Genomic DNA, 16,558 nt, shown 5'->3' with positions numbered 1-16,558 from the left:
GAAACTGACTTCACATGGACTATTCTTGCAAGCATAGATCCAAGACATAGATCACCAAATGTTGAACAAGCTTTGCTTCGCAAGGAAGCATATCTAATAATGAAATTTGACAGTATTAGTCAAGGACTCAATTCCATGAGTGAGCTGAACAGACTCTAATGAGAAGCTTATACGGGCTGTTCAAGTCACTACAAGTCCCAGAATGCACTTCCCTGGATACACCGTCTTTGATTGGTTAAGGAAATTTGAAGTAAGTGACAGACAACAGTCTGCCTGATCACGACTGGTGAACCACGAAGGAAGAGTGCTTTTGGACAAATACATATGGAATACAGCGGTAAGCGTTAGATACAGTCCAGGATAGAAACGCTTGTAAGCCTTTCCATCGGTAGAGCGTCCCTAACGCGATGTTTTCAACATTTTAGATTCACAGCAAGTGGTGAACTCACAGGGACTCCCTGGATTAGCGCGAGACACTGCGACCAACGTGAGTCAGCTCACGGTGAGTGTGGCGGTAATACGCTGGGACAACTAGAGTTGATTGTTCAAAAATTGTGTAAGGAGAACCATAATGGTGTCACCCGGTTACTCTTTTCACAGAAAGAAACATAATTGAATTATACGAGTGGTGCCCTGAAATTCGTTTTTGACGAACATTACACATACCCGTGTTTTGTGGGACGGAAATGCAGGTATGATCGTCCTGCTTTTGCCCCCTTTGAATCTTATGAGAAACAAATGTAGAATGTGTTGCATTGACACACGCATCACGATTCTCATTTTAGAACCGTGCACACAGCCGCATTTACAAGTTTGAAGAGTGACCTCGACCTCTACGGCTTTGAGGTAGGACCTCTGAGGCTACGTTGGAACAAAACGTAGAGCCTGTTAAGATTGATGGAAGCAATTTTAATAAGTAAGAAAAATTATTTTTGTCTTTTTTATCAATAGGATCAAGGTTGAGAAAAGAATTAGGTTGGCCCTGATGAGAGTTGGGGTACAAGGAACCCACACTCGAAACGCGTCGGCAAATGGGATTAAGTCCTCTTGAAACGCTCCTCAGATAAAGGGGAACAAATCTTATTCTTTGATAATAATCAGAATTTATTTCACTGTATTTATTTTTCAATACTTCTATGATGGTATCTGGACAGAACTTGATATTTCTCACCTGTTTCGTTCTTTTTTGAATGTTATGTTTTGTGAAATGTAATTATTCGTGATTGTATGTTTTTCACTTTTTGTATATATGTTTGAGTACAACTAAGACAGCAAGATTGTCTGGCTATGTTTGTGAAGGATATTGTCCTTTCTCGCTAAAAAACAGTATTTTTCTAAAAAACCATGAATAAAAAGTGCAATTAATTGCCAAGATAAACATATTAGTTTTTGTTTATCCTTTCAATCAGAATAATACTTTTTGGAAATATTTTGAAGTGTGGGTTGTTCTTTTTTGAAAAGTGAAATGTACTGACGGCAGCTGTAAAATATGTTGCCCTTGAAGCAGTGCCTTATTCAGTGCCGTAGAAGAATATCTCATTTAAATTCAGTTCAACCTCATTCCAAATGTAAAATACGCTATTTTCGGAGGTTCTTTCTCCTTTAATGGCACGCGTAATGGTGTGCTTTCCTATTTCCTGCCTTCTGTAGACAGCTCTCTTTTAATTTAGACTTACTTGAAGTGAGTACTGACTTTAAGGAAATAATTGACCAGGCCAGGTTAATCAGTGGGTATCCAGTACATATAATCAGTCCCTTCGAGTACGACATGCCTGTGCCCTCAGGCTGTCTTGACTCATGGGCCTAATAATTCATGTAAAAGATTATATATTTTTTTTTATATAGCGCGAACTGGACCCGAATTTGTGTTACAGACCGACACATTCATTTTTGTTAGGCACGGGGAGATTACGTGATTTGCCCAGAATCACAGGATGTTGAGCGTCCCTGCCGAGACTGGAACCTGGTTTCTCAGCTTCAAGGTCGACAGCTCTAGCCGTTAGGACACATCCTCCCCCTGGGTACATGTCATCAACTCCAGAATCCCTGAATAAGCCACTCATTTACATAGCGCTAACCAGCCTGAGCTCAATACCAAAGCTGCCATTCCTTGAATATGGAAAGCAGGGAACCCGTTCATGTCCCTCTGTCTACATGTGACTGCAAAGCAGTGGATGGCTAAGCAATGCCTGGGCCTAGATCTAATGAATAAATAATTAATCAATAATCATTTACCTGCTAGCCAAAAAAAAAAACACAGAATAAGGAACGCAAAAGTTGTGTTGTTACTTTCAGGTCATAAAATGCATTTACTTTTCAGCCAGATTCAGCTAAAGGCCATGACCGTCATCTACGCGCAAAGACCAAAGTTTGCAAAAGAAACACACTGAAGGTGCCTGACCAGTGCCGGGTCATTTGGAGGTGATGCAGCCACAGCCATTGTTGATGAAGACAGGGCAGCAAACTGTCTCTTGCTTTACTCCTAGAGTCTAGAACTACTTCCCTGCCCAGATCCGAAGAGGTCACGGATCCCACACCCTTCAAGAAATGCTTGATCTGCACATATTGGACCCGGATGGTAATCTCCTTATTCTGCTTGCTTCTAACCCTGGGCATAGTGGGCGTAGTGGGGCTTCGGGAAGCTACGCAAAGTGGGCGAGACACTACGTCCACCTACGCACTTCGCGTAGCCCCACTACGTGCCACGTGCCACCCGCCTCCCTCCCGCCCTCCCTAAATACTTAAATTACATATTAGAAAATTATTAAAAACCACTTACCTTGTCCGCCGCGTCCCCGGGGCTTCCCTCTCGTCATCGCGCGATTCGCGCCGCCGTCTTGGATAGTAATGCGCATGCGCGGCCGCCCGCACAGGCGCTTTTCTCGCGAGAAATGCGCATGCGCGGGCGGCCGCGCATGCTGATTACTATCCAAGACGGTGGCGCGAATCGCGCAATGACGAGAGGGAAGCCCCGGGGACGCGGCGGACAAGGTAAGTGGTTTTTAATCATTTTCTAATATGTCATTTAAGTATTTAGGTAAGCGGGTGGCGGGCAACTGGCGGGCAACTTCGCTACGCCCGCGGGGTGGGCGTAGTGTTGCCTGCTACGCCTACTTCGCAAATGGCGGATTAGGCAACACTACGCCCACTCCATGGGCGTAGCGAAGTGCTACGCCCCATCCCCCACTCCTCTCCTATGTGTTGGTATTATTTTGAGTGGGCAGTAAGTGCTTTCCAGAGGGCAGAGCCGCAGCTGGCTCTCCCATCAGGCACCCCTCGCCAGCAGTGGAGGGACCACCACAGATGGCAGTGGGCTGGCAGCCCAGGTTATGGCGGCCGAATATCATTATATAAAGCCACAATCACATTCTTCTTGTCTGCTCCCCTCTGCTTTCCCTGTCCCATTTACAGGGTGGAGGGAGTCTACTTTCCAAAGGGCAAAACCACCGCAGCCTTCTTCACTGGAAACTCCTTGTTGGCAGAAGATGGACCATTAAAGATGGCAGCAGACTTGCCATCCCATCTATGGTTGCCCATGCACCTCAGTCTTCTGTGGTACTTCCTGCATGGCAAACCACACCATTACCCATGGACTTGTCTCTCACAGAAATGCAAGGAAATGCACCTAGCATGCCGGAAGATCACTCAAGCACACCAAGGACACGTCTAATGCAGCTTTTGGAAATACACTAACATTTTAGTGTTAGGTTGCTTGTTCCTATAATTGTCACAGCAATTCTACCATTCCAGATAGGCATGGCGGAATGGAGGTCACAAGCTTTTTCCAACAAAGATGTTTCTACTATGTAGGGAAAAAACTCTGCTGCGTCAGTGAGGCGCTCTCAATGCGGTTGTCAATCCTCCAAAAATATACAGCAGGGATTTTATTTTGAAGTTGTTCATAATTTACGGTGCATCGTTTTTTAAAGTTTATTTTCATACAGGTGAAAATATGTACAACATATCACTACCAAAAGCCAGCCTATGGTTGTGTTGTACCTTAAGGATATAAGTACATGACTCAAGGTATTTTCAGTATCATCACTGATCCAGCAGGCGCATCTCTTACCTAACAAAGCCACACCACTCGAGTGTTTTATTATATCTATAGACTTAAGGCCTAATGTAGAGTTTAAGGGAGGGATTACTGAGTCCCAAATGTGATGGATATCCCGTCTGCCTTATTACAAGTGCATCATATCCAGTGCGTAATTTATAAAAGAATGAGTGTCAGAGCCCAAACCTCTGCTCAGACGCCCACAGGCTGGAGTCGGTGTCCTTCTGTACTGCAACTGGTGCTCATGTACACTACACAAGAGAATAGTCTTCAAGATTCTCCTGATCACCTTCAGAGCCTCACTCAAACTGGGGCCACATTACCGTGCATCGACATGCACCCCCTACAGTACAACCAGAACCCTCAGGTCATCATCAGCCAACCTACTCGAACCTCCCAGTTTCAGATGCAAAACCAGGGGAGGAAAGACATTAACAGCATCAGGCATAAGGACCTGGAATCTATTGCCACCGCATCTGGGAACGTATAAAACTGAAACACAATACAGGAAAGAACTAAAGACTTGGATTTTCGGGCCCTGGATGAACTTTAACTCTCTCTCATCTAAGAATTTCTGAGCAGCCGCTCACCTCCACACCAGCGCCAGGATGCTCCTTTCGGAGTGGCAGTTTGTGCTTTACAAATGCCAATTTTCATTTCATTTCATGCAAAGCGGTCTGATACATTGGGGTCGAGTTTGCAAACTCCCCCCCCAAAAAAAGTCTGTACGCTGAATGTGTTTCTTGAACCCATCTTGTGCATCTTTAATCCGCTTCCAGACACACACTGCACCCCCTCTCTCTCCAGCAGGTTCCTGCCTGTTCCCTTTGTGATGGAATGTACATCAAACCAGGTGTAAGGATAAGTGGTGTAATAACTGGTGCACCATTGGAGATTGCTTGGGGAAAATCATTACCTGAAATAAGATTTATGTATGTTTATTAAACCTCGTAGAAATGAATGCCCCAGACTGCAAGGCAGCGAAGACTGGCACACTGCTCCATATCAGCTAAACATACAATTTTATCCTGGTCTTTTGCTTAACAATACTGGAAGATATATTTTTGGTTTGCATCAAATGAACCAAGTGGAATGATATATGATGGTTAAACATTATTTTAATTGCTGCTTTCAAAGGGGATGCTTGTAATTACTAGACACATTCTGCAAGAGAGATAAAGGAAAAGCCAATTAAATATTTCACTCTGTTTACTTTACCAAACATTTTTATTAGCCCTTGTTTACGTTTTGTTTCAGATAGGAAGTGCTCTGGGTGATACATGGTTGTAATGAGACAAGAGAAGAAGGAAACGCACTGAATTACTGTGGTGTTTTCATGCTTTAATCCAGATAGGCATACCGGTGAGCTGTAAACAATGCAACGAATGCCTAGCTCCGAATTGGTGTCTGAAAAGATGTCTACTGCTTTTATAACCACCAATTTAAACAGCTGAATCAGCAATTTAAACAGCAGAGGCCACATAAGCATGGTGGAGCTGCTAAACTACACCGTCATGCATGAGACATGTATGCTTCCCTCGCTGCTCAAATCACAAAGCCTACCATTACACACCTCAGACTGCTTCCTTTCTTTTTACATCACCAAAAGGTCTGACATGATTCTCAAAAGTTATTTTCATTACGCCAAACCTAAAAGAGGGGCTCGCCTTTAGTCCCGGATTAATGATTGATTAAGACATTTAAATTCTGTTTGTTAAAAAATATTGAATAAACTGTGAACATGAAAAGGCTTTATGCAATATGCAAATGGGCAGAACATTCCCCTTTGAAGTCCCCGTAGGCCTGCTGCTTGTAGTATCCTACTACAAATGATACACAGACACGGTGGTATCTATTCAACCCCTTTATTCAATGCGTCTACTCAGTTCCCCGTCCCTACTCTAACTGCCCCTTCCTGTCCTGTCCCCACCTCTTCCCCTCTGCCCACCTAGCTCCGCCCACCCCAGCTACTAGGCTGCTAACTTCTTTACACTGCTTGTCAGATTTAGTTGACATTGTAAGTTATTAAATGTATCACATGAAGGCAAGAGGCCTTCAATTCTAGCTGCCAATTTGCATATCCTTTCCCTCGATGAAAAGATGCATTTCATAGTTAGCAGTGTATCATGTCTGCATGATGTAGTAATGTCCTAATGCTTCAAGTTCTTTGCGCCTGTAGCCCTCCTCACCATACGTTAATAACCCAATTATTGTAATTGTATTTATATAGCACTTACTACCCCTGAGGAGGTGTCGAACCGCTTTTAGGGCGACTAGCACACTACTCCGGAACCTAAAAAGGAATAGTGGCGAACTAGCATAGGGAGATATTCCCGATGTGGTGTTGAAGTGCTTTTCAGCTGGTAGCACGCTACTTCCAAACCCACACAGGATTAGTGGGGAATTAGTATAGGGAACTATGAAATTAATTTGAGAGGTGGACATGTTAGTCTGTTAGTTGGATTGAAAAGGACAGTAAAGGGATGGAAGAGGTAAGGGCCTTGAAAGTGTTTTTTATCGGTGCTCATAGCAGTAGGGGGAGGTTTCGGATGAGTAAAAGGGGAGGTGGCGGAGGGAACAGTCAGAGGGAAAGGTTTAGAAAGGCTTGTTTGGGAGATCTGAATAGTAAAAGAGGTATGAGATGATGCAAGGAGGGGTAGAAAAGGGAAGAGCCTAGAAAGGGTTATTTTGTAGATCATAGTAGTAGAATGGGGTGTGAGATGAGTCAGAGAGTGAAGGTATAGGGTATATTGAGAGACGCCTCTGTTACTTGTTGGCATCTTTTTGGGACTCCGCTCACTTTCCCGCTATTTGGCAGGAGTCCATGGGGTCCGTAACACTGCTTACACCGCTACAGCTGTGGGGACTCTCGGCGAGGGACCGAACATGGAAAGGCGGCCCAGGACTATCTTTCCCAGCATTCCCGGCAGGCGCTTCATTGCGGCTTCATCTAGAAGCGCCAGGAGGCGCTTAAAAACGCTCAGAGGCTCCCGCATCGTGGGACACGCGCGAGCATGTCCGGGCACTGCCCGGGCCAAGGGCGGGCCCGTCCGCACCTGTCGAAGCCAGGAGGAGGCAGGGCTGGGCCACCCCCCCTTTCATTGGACTTCTTTTACCTTGAGGACTTTGTTAGTAGTCTTGTTTTTAATTGTATTTGATCTTTGAACTCTAAACTCAAGTTGCCAACCTCCGACATCTTCAGCATACCTTTGCAGGCCATGTGGGGAACTGTTCTAACACAGTTTTGATTTTGATATTGGCTGACTGAGTTTTGTGTTATTTAAATGGCCACTAAACGTAAAGTCAACGGGCAAAGGGTGGGGGGGTGTGGGGGGTACACTTGACGCATTTTTATCTAGGGCTGAATCGGTTCTCCAGCATGAAATTCAGCTAACTGAAAAAAGACTTTCCCTGGGGTCACATGTGGAACAAAAAAGATCGTCCCTGGGGGCTATAAGAATGGCTAAATCACCAGTGGATATTCCGCATACTTTGATTCACCTAAGCACAGAGAGAAGTATAGGGTGAGATATAGGGTAGTGCATTGGAGATGCTGAATTAGAAGTAAAGTAATAAATATAAAGATACATAAGTACATTCAAGGTATAATGTATAAGGTAGGTAATAATAGATTTAAGTTGTATTTAATAAACTCAGACTTTCAAGTATTGCTGTACTTTAAGTTAACTTATTTGCTTTTGTACATATTTTTGTAATTCAATAGAGAAGCATTTGTTGATAACTCATTATGATGAAAGATTTACTTATTTATGGAGTCTCCTACATACATGTTAAACATATAATAATCTAACCATAAGTAATATGTTAAGCATAACCAACGAATATCTATATATTTATAAACATAATTATTATACACGTTTATATAAAGCAATACAAATATGTAGGTACACATGTATAGCCCAAATAAATACTTATATACACATGGATTTGCTGTATATGTATGTTTGAGTATGGTGTTTATCTGGGGAAATGCCAACTCTTGAGTAGTGTTCTGAAGATTATGTATGTGGGAAAAGAGTTTCATAGTTTGGCGGCTTGAACAGAGAAGGGTGTGCATGGAGCCAATATTGGCCTGTGCAGGGGGCTGCAGCCTCCCTCCCTGGGCCAACATAGGTTCCTTGGACCCCATGCCCCGGGGCTTGGCCAGTAGCAAAAGGGGTAGGCGGGCATGAAGCCCCCTCCCCAGGGCAATATTGGCCCCAGGGACCCCATCGCCATGGCCTGCCAGTAACTAAAGGCCCAAGCCAATATTGGCACAGGGTCCCTTTCCCTTCGGGCCTGGCCATACGCTAAAGGGAGAGTGGGCACGCAACCCTCCTCCCACAGCCAATATTGGCCCCGGGCCCCCATCTCTAGAGCCTGGCCACAAACGTGGTTGGTGCCCTGGAGCCCACTCAGGGCATCCATTGACTTTTTGATGGATACTGTGTGGGAGCCCCAATGCCCCCATGACTCGAGCCGGCTCCCTACCTCCTTCGGGAGCCGGCATTGCTCTTGCCCGCAAGAAGCAGCTTAAAATGTTGCTCCCTGCGGGCGGAAGCAATTCTTTCATCTGTTTCCCTGCCCACTTCACAGCGAAATACAAGGAAACAAATGAAAGGTCCACTACCAGCTGACGAGAGCATTTTAAATGCTCACACCCTCAGGGAGCGGACTTACTGTTTGCTCTTGCGAGAGCAAACAGAGGTTTCCCTGCCCGTGCCACTGTGGGCAGGGAAATCACTATGTCCAGAGGGTGGGTATCTCAGGACATAACAGGAGCCAGGCCTGGGAATGGCGGCCCCCAGGGCAGTGGTTAATTTGAGAAAAAATGAGTGCCAGGGCTCTCGTCAGGAGGCAGCTTGCACCAGCCCATTGCCCCATTTAGCACTGCCTATAACAGAACTAACTACTAACCATGAAAATCCTACAAGTGGGGAGAGGATGTGGCATAACGGTTTACAATGCTGATTTTGGAGCTGCGGAACCAGGTTTGAGTCTCAACGTAATCCCAACAAACTGTGATTCTGGGCAAATCACTTAATCTCCCTGTGCCTACAGAAAATGAATGTGTCCTTAACTGGTGCTCTGTTACCTTTGGGTCTAGTTTACACTATAAGCGGCAGTGTTTAGGATTAGCTGCTGGTGCCAAGAAACCACCGACTCAAATTAAGCACTGCCCCATGGCGATTAATGGCTCCAGGATGATCCCTTCCTTTTCCTTGTACACAGCTGTAACCCGGGATGGTAGAGGCCTCTGGGGCCCAAAACAACCCTGGAAGTGGGGGGAGGGGGGCGTGGCCCCTCTGCCCCTTTTCTTTATAGGCCTGACCCTGGGAAGATGGTGGTGGTCCCTGGGGCCTAAATCAGCCCAGAAGGGGCCTGTGTGGCCCCCTCCCCATTATTGAACTTGTCTGTCCTCTGGGGGTCACAGTCCCTAAGGCCTAAAATGTCTCTGGGAGGCGGCCTCATGCCCCCCTCTTATTTTCCAACACTGGGCTGGCCCCGGGAAGTGTGTGGTCCCTAGGGCTATAATCAGCATGAGGAGGGGGGGCACACGTGTCCCAACTCAAATTATATGAGTAAATACACCTCCCTGCACACTGGTCACCCGGGGGGGGGGGGGGGGCAACATTTATTTTTGTTACATTTTTGCTGTGGTTTATGGATCCACCGCAAAATCATGGTAAATAAACAATAATTAAAAACTTAGGGGCTCAGGGTGTTCATACCCTGCCAACTATTGTATTCCTACCCAGCCCCCTTATGTATTTTCTTAGGTCTCGCATAGGCAGCGCGCATGCGCTGTGCTAGGAGATGACCTTTAGAGATTGGTCAGCTCTTTTTCAGCACTCGTGCTTGAGCTGGCATCCACCTTGCGGGAGTGAGCAGCGGCACGCGCGCTAATTGATAAGATGGCCCGCGCGCCACTGCTTGCTCCCGCAAGGGGCAAGCTAGCACATGCTTTCCCACTCTGAACTGCTTGTTTTGCTTTTTGCTTTCTCTTTGTAACGTGTTGCAATTATACTTTTTTGGGCATGAGTGCTGGAAGCTCCATGCACAAATCTTAATTATTTATCACCCTGTCTCAGCTTCTCCATTAAACCCTGCTTGAATGTAAACGTGTAGGTCCTGCATACATACATATGTGGGCGAAGAAATACTCTTGTGTATTATTTGAACGCAGGTACTAACTCGCCAGATTCTTCTTTCAAAATTAGACACAAAAGTGCCACTGCATGAACGCCACATTTGCATCTCATACCAATGATAACTATCTTTACAAGGAGGCATGCTTTCGCTTTATTGTGCAAGGGCAGACTCCCTTTCAACCGCATTTAATGACTATTGGAACATTTCACACCACTACAGACTTGATGGCCGTTTCACTTGGTAGTCTTTTTGAAGCAAGGTGTTAAGGCTTCTCAAAAGTTTTCAACTAGGAATGGTTGCCTACAAGCAACATTGTCCTTCCAGCCAACTACAGTTATTGGTACTGTCTCTCCCCTGCCTATGTCACTTTCGCCCTGACTTCTTAACCCTTGCCTCAAAACAAACTTTGTCCATTTTGCACTATTCCTAAAATCTATGCCCTTACTCCCAAATGCAACATTGACAGCTTAGCTATATGGCAAGCATGACTTTTACAGTCATTAGTGCGGAAAGGTCCAAGTGCAAATCCCATTTCTCGCCCTGTCTCAGCTCCTGTCACTGCATCAGCTCACATTGTCCTTCCTCAAAACCACAATAACCAAGAATGTGCGCTCTTCATTACATTTCGCTACTGTCTCTCCCCTGCCTACCTCACCCTCGCTCTGCCTTCTCAACCGTCTCCTCTTACACAACTTTCTCAATTTTACATTCCTGTTTCTTCCTTTCCAACTTTGTCCATTTTTTCACTATTTCTTTCTTCAATGGCCCTACTCCAAAATGCTACAATGCTACATTGACGTGTTATCTTTCTAGCAAATGTGACATTTGCAGTCAGCCCTGCTTCAATCTAAAACTGTAGCTTTTGCATACGCACACATTTCTGCATAAAGCTCTATGCGCAAACTCCATTGATCACCCTGTCTCGCTTCCTGTCTCGGCGTAGGCTCATATTTTAATTCAAGCCAAGAACAATATGCATGGCCGTGTACGCTTGATTATGTATATAAAAGCTGCACGCATTAACAGGCCAAAAAAAAACACAACACATTATTTATTATGAATACTTCTCAAATATGGACGTTCAGTTCATAATGCTTTCTTGATCACATATATGGTAACAAAAATGCTTCTAACACTTCTTTATTATTACTTTTCATCATGCTGCACACTTCTATACGGCACAGAATAAATATATATGCAAAGTCAAGATCTCTAGCTAAACACTTATAAGGTCCCAAAGGCGAGACCTATTGGCTATGCCAATGCTTGATTACTTTTTCCTTGGGACTCGGGTTTATTCTGAGTCCCAAGATGACACACGCCTGGTTGAAGTGTTGGCAGCCAATCTGATCTCAGCATGAGATCTCTCAGATCTGTGGAGGATCTGCATCCCTAGATATGTATGAATATTTTTTCATTAATAACTCCAAAACTATTAAACGCATTTACACCAAATTATATAAAGGATCATTCTGGACCTAGAGCTAGCTTTCTGCAAAATATGGTGTAATTCTGTTCAGCGGTTCAAAATCGCTATGGGGAATTACATGGGGTAAAGCATTTTAGGACCCCCTTTTTCTCAGCCCCCACATGACAACTCACCGCAAAGCTTTATATTATCCACAGAACTACAAACACCCATCCACACCCCATACAACCTCTCATACACCCACCCACACATCCACTCACACACTCACACAACGACTCACATACCCATTCACAGACTCGCACAAGTCCTCACACAACCACTCATCCATAAAGCTACACACACACATTCACCCATAAAGCTACTCATACATCCAGTCACTCACCCATACATCCACTCACACAGCCACACACTCACCTGTAAAGCTACTCTCACAACCATTTATTGACCTATACAGCCATTCACACACTCACTCACCCATACAGTCTCTCAACAAAGCCACACACCCATACAAGCACTCAAACACACACTTAACCACTTATATACCCATTCACATATCCATACACTTAGTATATCAATTTAACTTTTGTAGTAGCTTAGTATATATGTTTAACAATCCTTTCTGGGAGGTGAAGCGCTGTGCTCCCACCCCTGTTTCTGTTTAAAAGTACTCCCGTGAGTCATTGAGCTGACCAGCTCGTGGATGAAGCACCTGCATGCCTGTGAGAGGTACCTGACCTGACAAAGGTGTTGGCAGCCTACTCCGAATACCCCAAATTTGAAAGACTGTAATCTCTACTAATGACGGTTAAAGAACCAGAAACACGTGTCTAGAGATCAGCACTATCTGCGCCAACTGTGGCGAAACACTCAAACACTCTTGAAGCAAGCAAGTAACTGAAACTGCATTTACCACAATGCCAGGGGCGAACCTTGCCTGGAGGTGAAGCGGTGTGCTCTCACCCCTGTTTCTGTTTAAAAGTACTCCCGTGAGTCATTGAGCTGGCGAGCTCGTGGATGTAGCACTTACATGCCTGTGAGAGGTACCTGACCTGACAAAGATGTTGGTAGCCTACTCCGCATACCCCAAATTTGAAAGACTGTAATCTCTACTGATGATGGTTAAAGAACCAAAAACACATGTCTAGAGATCAGCACTATCTGCGCCAACTGTGGCGAAACACTCAAACACTCTTGAAGCAAGCAAGTAACTGAAACTGCATTTACCACAATGCCAGGGGTGAACCTTGCTGGGAGGTGAAGCGGTGTGCTCCCACCCCTGTTTCTGTTTAAAAGTAGTCCGGTGAGTCATTGAGCTGAGGAGCTCGTGGATGAAGCACCTACATGCCTGTGAGAGGTACCTGACCTGACAAAGATGTTGGTAGCCTACTCCGCATACCCCAAATTTGAAAGACTGTAATCTGTACTGATGACGGTTAAAGAACCAGAAACACGTGTCTAGAGATCAGCACTATCTGCGCCAACTGTGGCGAAACACTCGAACACTAACTGAAACTGCATTTACCACAATGCCAGGGGCGAACCTTGCTGGGAGGTGAAGCGGTGTGCTCCCACCCCTGTTTCTGTTTAAAAGTACTCCCGTGAGTCATTGAGCTGACGAGCTCGTGGATGAAGCACCTGCATGCCTGTGAGAGGTACCTGACCTGACAAAGATGTTGGCAGCCTACTCCGCATACCCCAAATTTGAAAGAATGTAATCTCTACTGATGACGGTTAAAGAACCAGAAACACGTGTCTAGAGATCAGCACTATCTGCGCCAACTGTGGCGAAACACTCGAACACTCTTGAAGCAAGCAAGTAACTGAAACTGCATTTACCACAATGCCAGGGGCGAACCTTGCTGGGAGGTGAAGCGGTGTGCTTCCACCCCTGTCTCTGTTTAAAAGTGTTCCCATGAGTCATTGAGCTGACGAGTTTGTGGATGAAGCACTTGCATGCCTGTGAGAGGTACCTGACCTGACAAAGATGTTGTCAGCCTACTCTGCATACCCCAAAGTTGAAAGACTGTAATCTCTACTGATGACGGCTAAAGAACCAGAAACATGTGTCTAGAGATCATCACTATCTGCGCCAATTGTTGCGAAACACTCGAACACTCTTGAAGCAAGCAAGTAACTGAAACTGCATTTACCACAATGCCAGGGGCGAACCTTGCTGGGAGGCGAAGCGGTGTGCTCCCACCCCTGTTTCTGTTTAAAAGTACTCCCGTGAGTCATTGAGCTGACGAGCTCGTGAATGAAGCACGTGCATGCCTGTGAGAGTACCTGACCTGACAAAGATGTTGGCAGCCTACTCTGCATACCCCAAAGTTGAAAGACTGTAATCTCTACTGATGACGGCTAAAGAACCAGAAACATGTGTCTAGAGATCATCGCCAATTGTTGCAAAACACTCGAACACTCTTGAAGCAAGCAAGTAACCAAAACTGCATTTACCACAATGCCAGGGGCGAACCTTGCTGGGAGGTGAAGCGGTGTGCTCCTACCCCTCTTTCTGTTTAAAAGTACTCCTGTGAGTCATTGAGCTGACGAGCTCGTGGATGAAGCACCTGCATGCCTGTGAGGGGTACCTGACCTGACAAAGATGTTGGCAGCCTACTCCGCATACCCCAAATTTGAAAGACTGTAATCCCTACTGATGACAGTTAAAGAACCAGAAACACGTGTCTAGAGATCAGCACTATCTGCGCCAACTGTGGCGAAACACTCGAACACTCTTGAAGCAAGCAAGTAACTGAAACTGCATTTACCACAATGCCAGGGGCGAACCTTGCTGGGAAGTGAAGAGGTGTGCTCCCACCCCTGTTTCTGTTTAAAAGTACTCCCGTGAGTCATTAAGCTGATGAGCTCGTGGATGAAGCACCTGCATGCCTGTGAGAGGTACCTGACCTGACAAAGATGTTGGCAGCCTACTCCGCATACCCCTGAGACTGCATTTACCACAATGCCAGGGGAGGACCTTGCTGGCTGGTGAAGCGGTGTGCTCCCACCTCAGTTCATGTTTAACAATCATAAACTCTTAGAAAAAACTTACACTCACTGGGTGATGTCATCAGTGATGTCATTAGTAATGTCACTGACCATGTCACGAGTTATGCAAAATATGAGGACATAAGCAGTGCATTGTGGGGGCGTGAGTTATATTTAGCTCAGGTAACTGTAACTGCTGAATTTCACTGGTTTTGTACAAGTGAAGTTTGAGCCTAACTATTATGTCTCTGTAACCATTGGTTTTTTCAGTGAATTCATTTCCACATTGTTGGACTTGGCCCTTTCCCTCCCAAAATGTTTCGCTTTTCGCCCCCCTAATTTGAGATGTCTCCCCCATGGTGAAGGTTACCAAATAGGCCATGTGTGGTGTGAGACGCCATGTTAATGTTAAATGCAATGCAATAGTGTGTATATTTATTTTCCCCCATTGTAAACATGTACCCTGGTGAAATGCTGCATTTGTGTTTTGCATTTAAAATGGCTGCCAAGGCTATGCGTTGTGCCGCCTGACTGCAGGAGGTTAGCAGTCTAGTTGCTAGGTACCCAGCCACCCCTGCATTTGTAGGGAAAGCCTGGCACCCAGGGTGCTCTACTCCTCCCCCTGAGCCAGTTAGGACTAGTTTGCCTGTCTGAGGTGGGTTAGCGGTCTAGTTGTCTGGTACCCAGCAATACCAGCATTTGGAGGGACCTTCTAGAAGCTTCCAGCCTTTCTGGTATAGGTAGAGCAGTAGAGTTGTCATGTCCTGAGACAGAGCTGGGACAGGAATATGAGGGTACCTGCTGCAAGGGGATACCGCCACTTGGGCCTGTGTGCTGGGCCCTGCACCCATCTAGGACCCCCCTATTGTCCCCAGGGCTTGTCAAGCCCCACTTCAGGAGTTCAGGTTACCGTGTGGGAGGACGGCCACGCTGCAGTGGGGATGGTGAAAGCCTACCACCCTGCTTTGATTATGCCCCCACTACCTGCTGACCTGGCCCAGTAGTGCCTACTGCTCTGTCCCCCGGGCCCTGAAGAAGGAGGGCCCTCCTAGGTCCCTGAAGCTGCTGGGCTGTGCCCAGAAGCGCCTGCAAGGGAAGGAGCACCTTGGACCCCCCACGAGGTGAGAAGAGTTACCCTGGGGCTTGCTGCTGGGACTGTCCGCCCCCCTTTCGCTGTGCGCCTGGAAGTGTTGGGCCTAGAGGAAGCGCTGTGTGCTGAAGCGCTATGATCTGGGAAGTGCTGTGCTGTTAAGGAACTGATTGCCTGGCCCTGGATGAGTGCTGCCTGATGTGTACCTGCCTAAGCACCACAATCCTAAAGCGCTGTGCCTATAAGAAGAGCTGTGTGCCTGCAAAGCGCTAACCTTGCCCAGGACTGTTGCAGCCTGCTGTGCCCTTGAAAGCGCTGGCCTGCAGGAGACTGTCTCGTGTCCCCAAAGCGCCGTGACCAAGACTGCCCTGCTGTGAGTGTTTTAAGCGCTGTATTGCCCTGGGAACTGCTGCTGGCCCAAGCGCTGTGAGCGCTGCGGTGTACTCTAAGCGCAGAACCCTAAAGCGCTGTGCCGTGAAGACGCTGCTGCCCTGCAAAGCGCTGCACTGCTGGAAGTGTTACTGCCTGACCTGCGGGTTCCTAAGCGCTGTATTAGGAGGACGGTGCCCCCAAGCGCTGTGCAGCAGAAGTGCTGCTTGGCCTGAAGGAACTGTTTTATTGGGAAGAACTGTCTTATGCCAGGACTGCTGTCTCTTACAGCGCAGCGTCTACAAAGCTCTGTTTAGCCCCCTGCAGTGGCTGGTGTCCTTGATACGGTTTTCTTTTGGGGCTAAAGTTAACACCTGGCTAGGGGAGTGTTCTTTGCAGCCTGTCCTTGAGCAGGAAACGAGGTTGTGTGTGCCCAGGTGCTCAGGTTTGATGCCTCATGGTAAATGTGAAT

Source organism: Lissotriton helveticus, chromosome 1_2 (assembly GCF_964261635.1).
Source record: "Lissotriton helveticus chromosome 1_2, aLisHel1.1, whole genome shotgun sequence".
In the NCBI taxonomy this organism is placed as follows: domain Eukaryota; kingdom Metazoa; phylum Chordata; class Amphibia; order Caudata; family Salamandridae; genus Lissotriton; species Lissotriton helveticus.
This window is presented reverse-complemented; position numbering follows the sequence as displayed.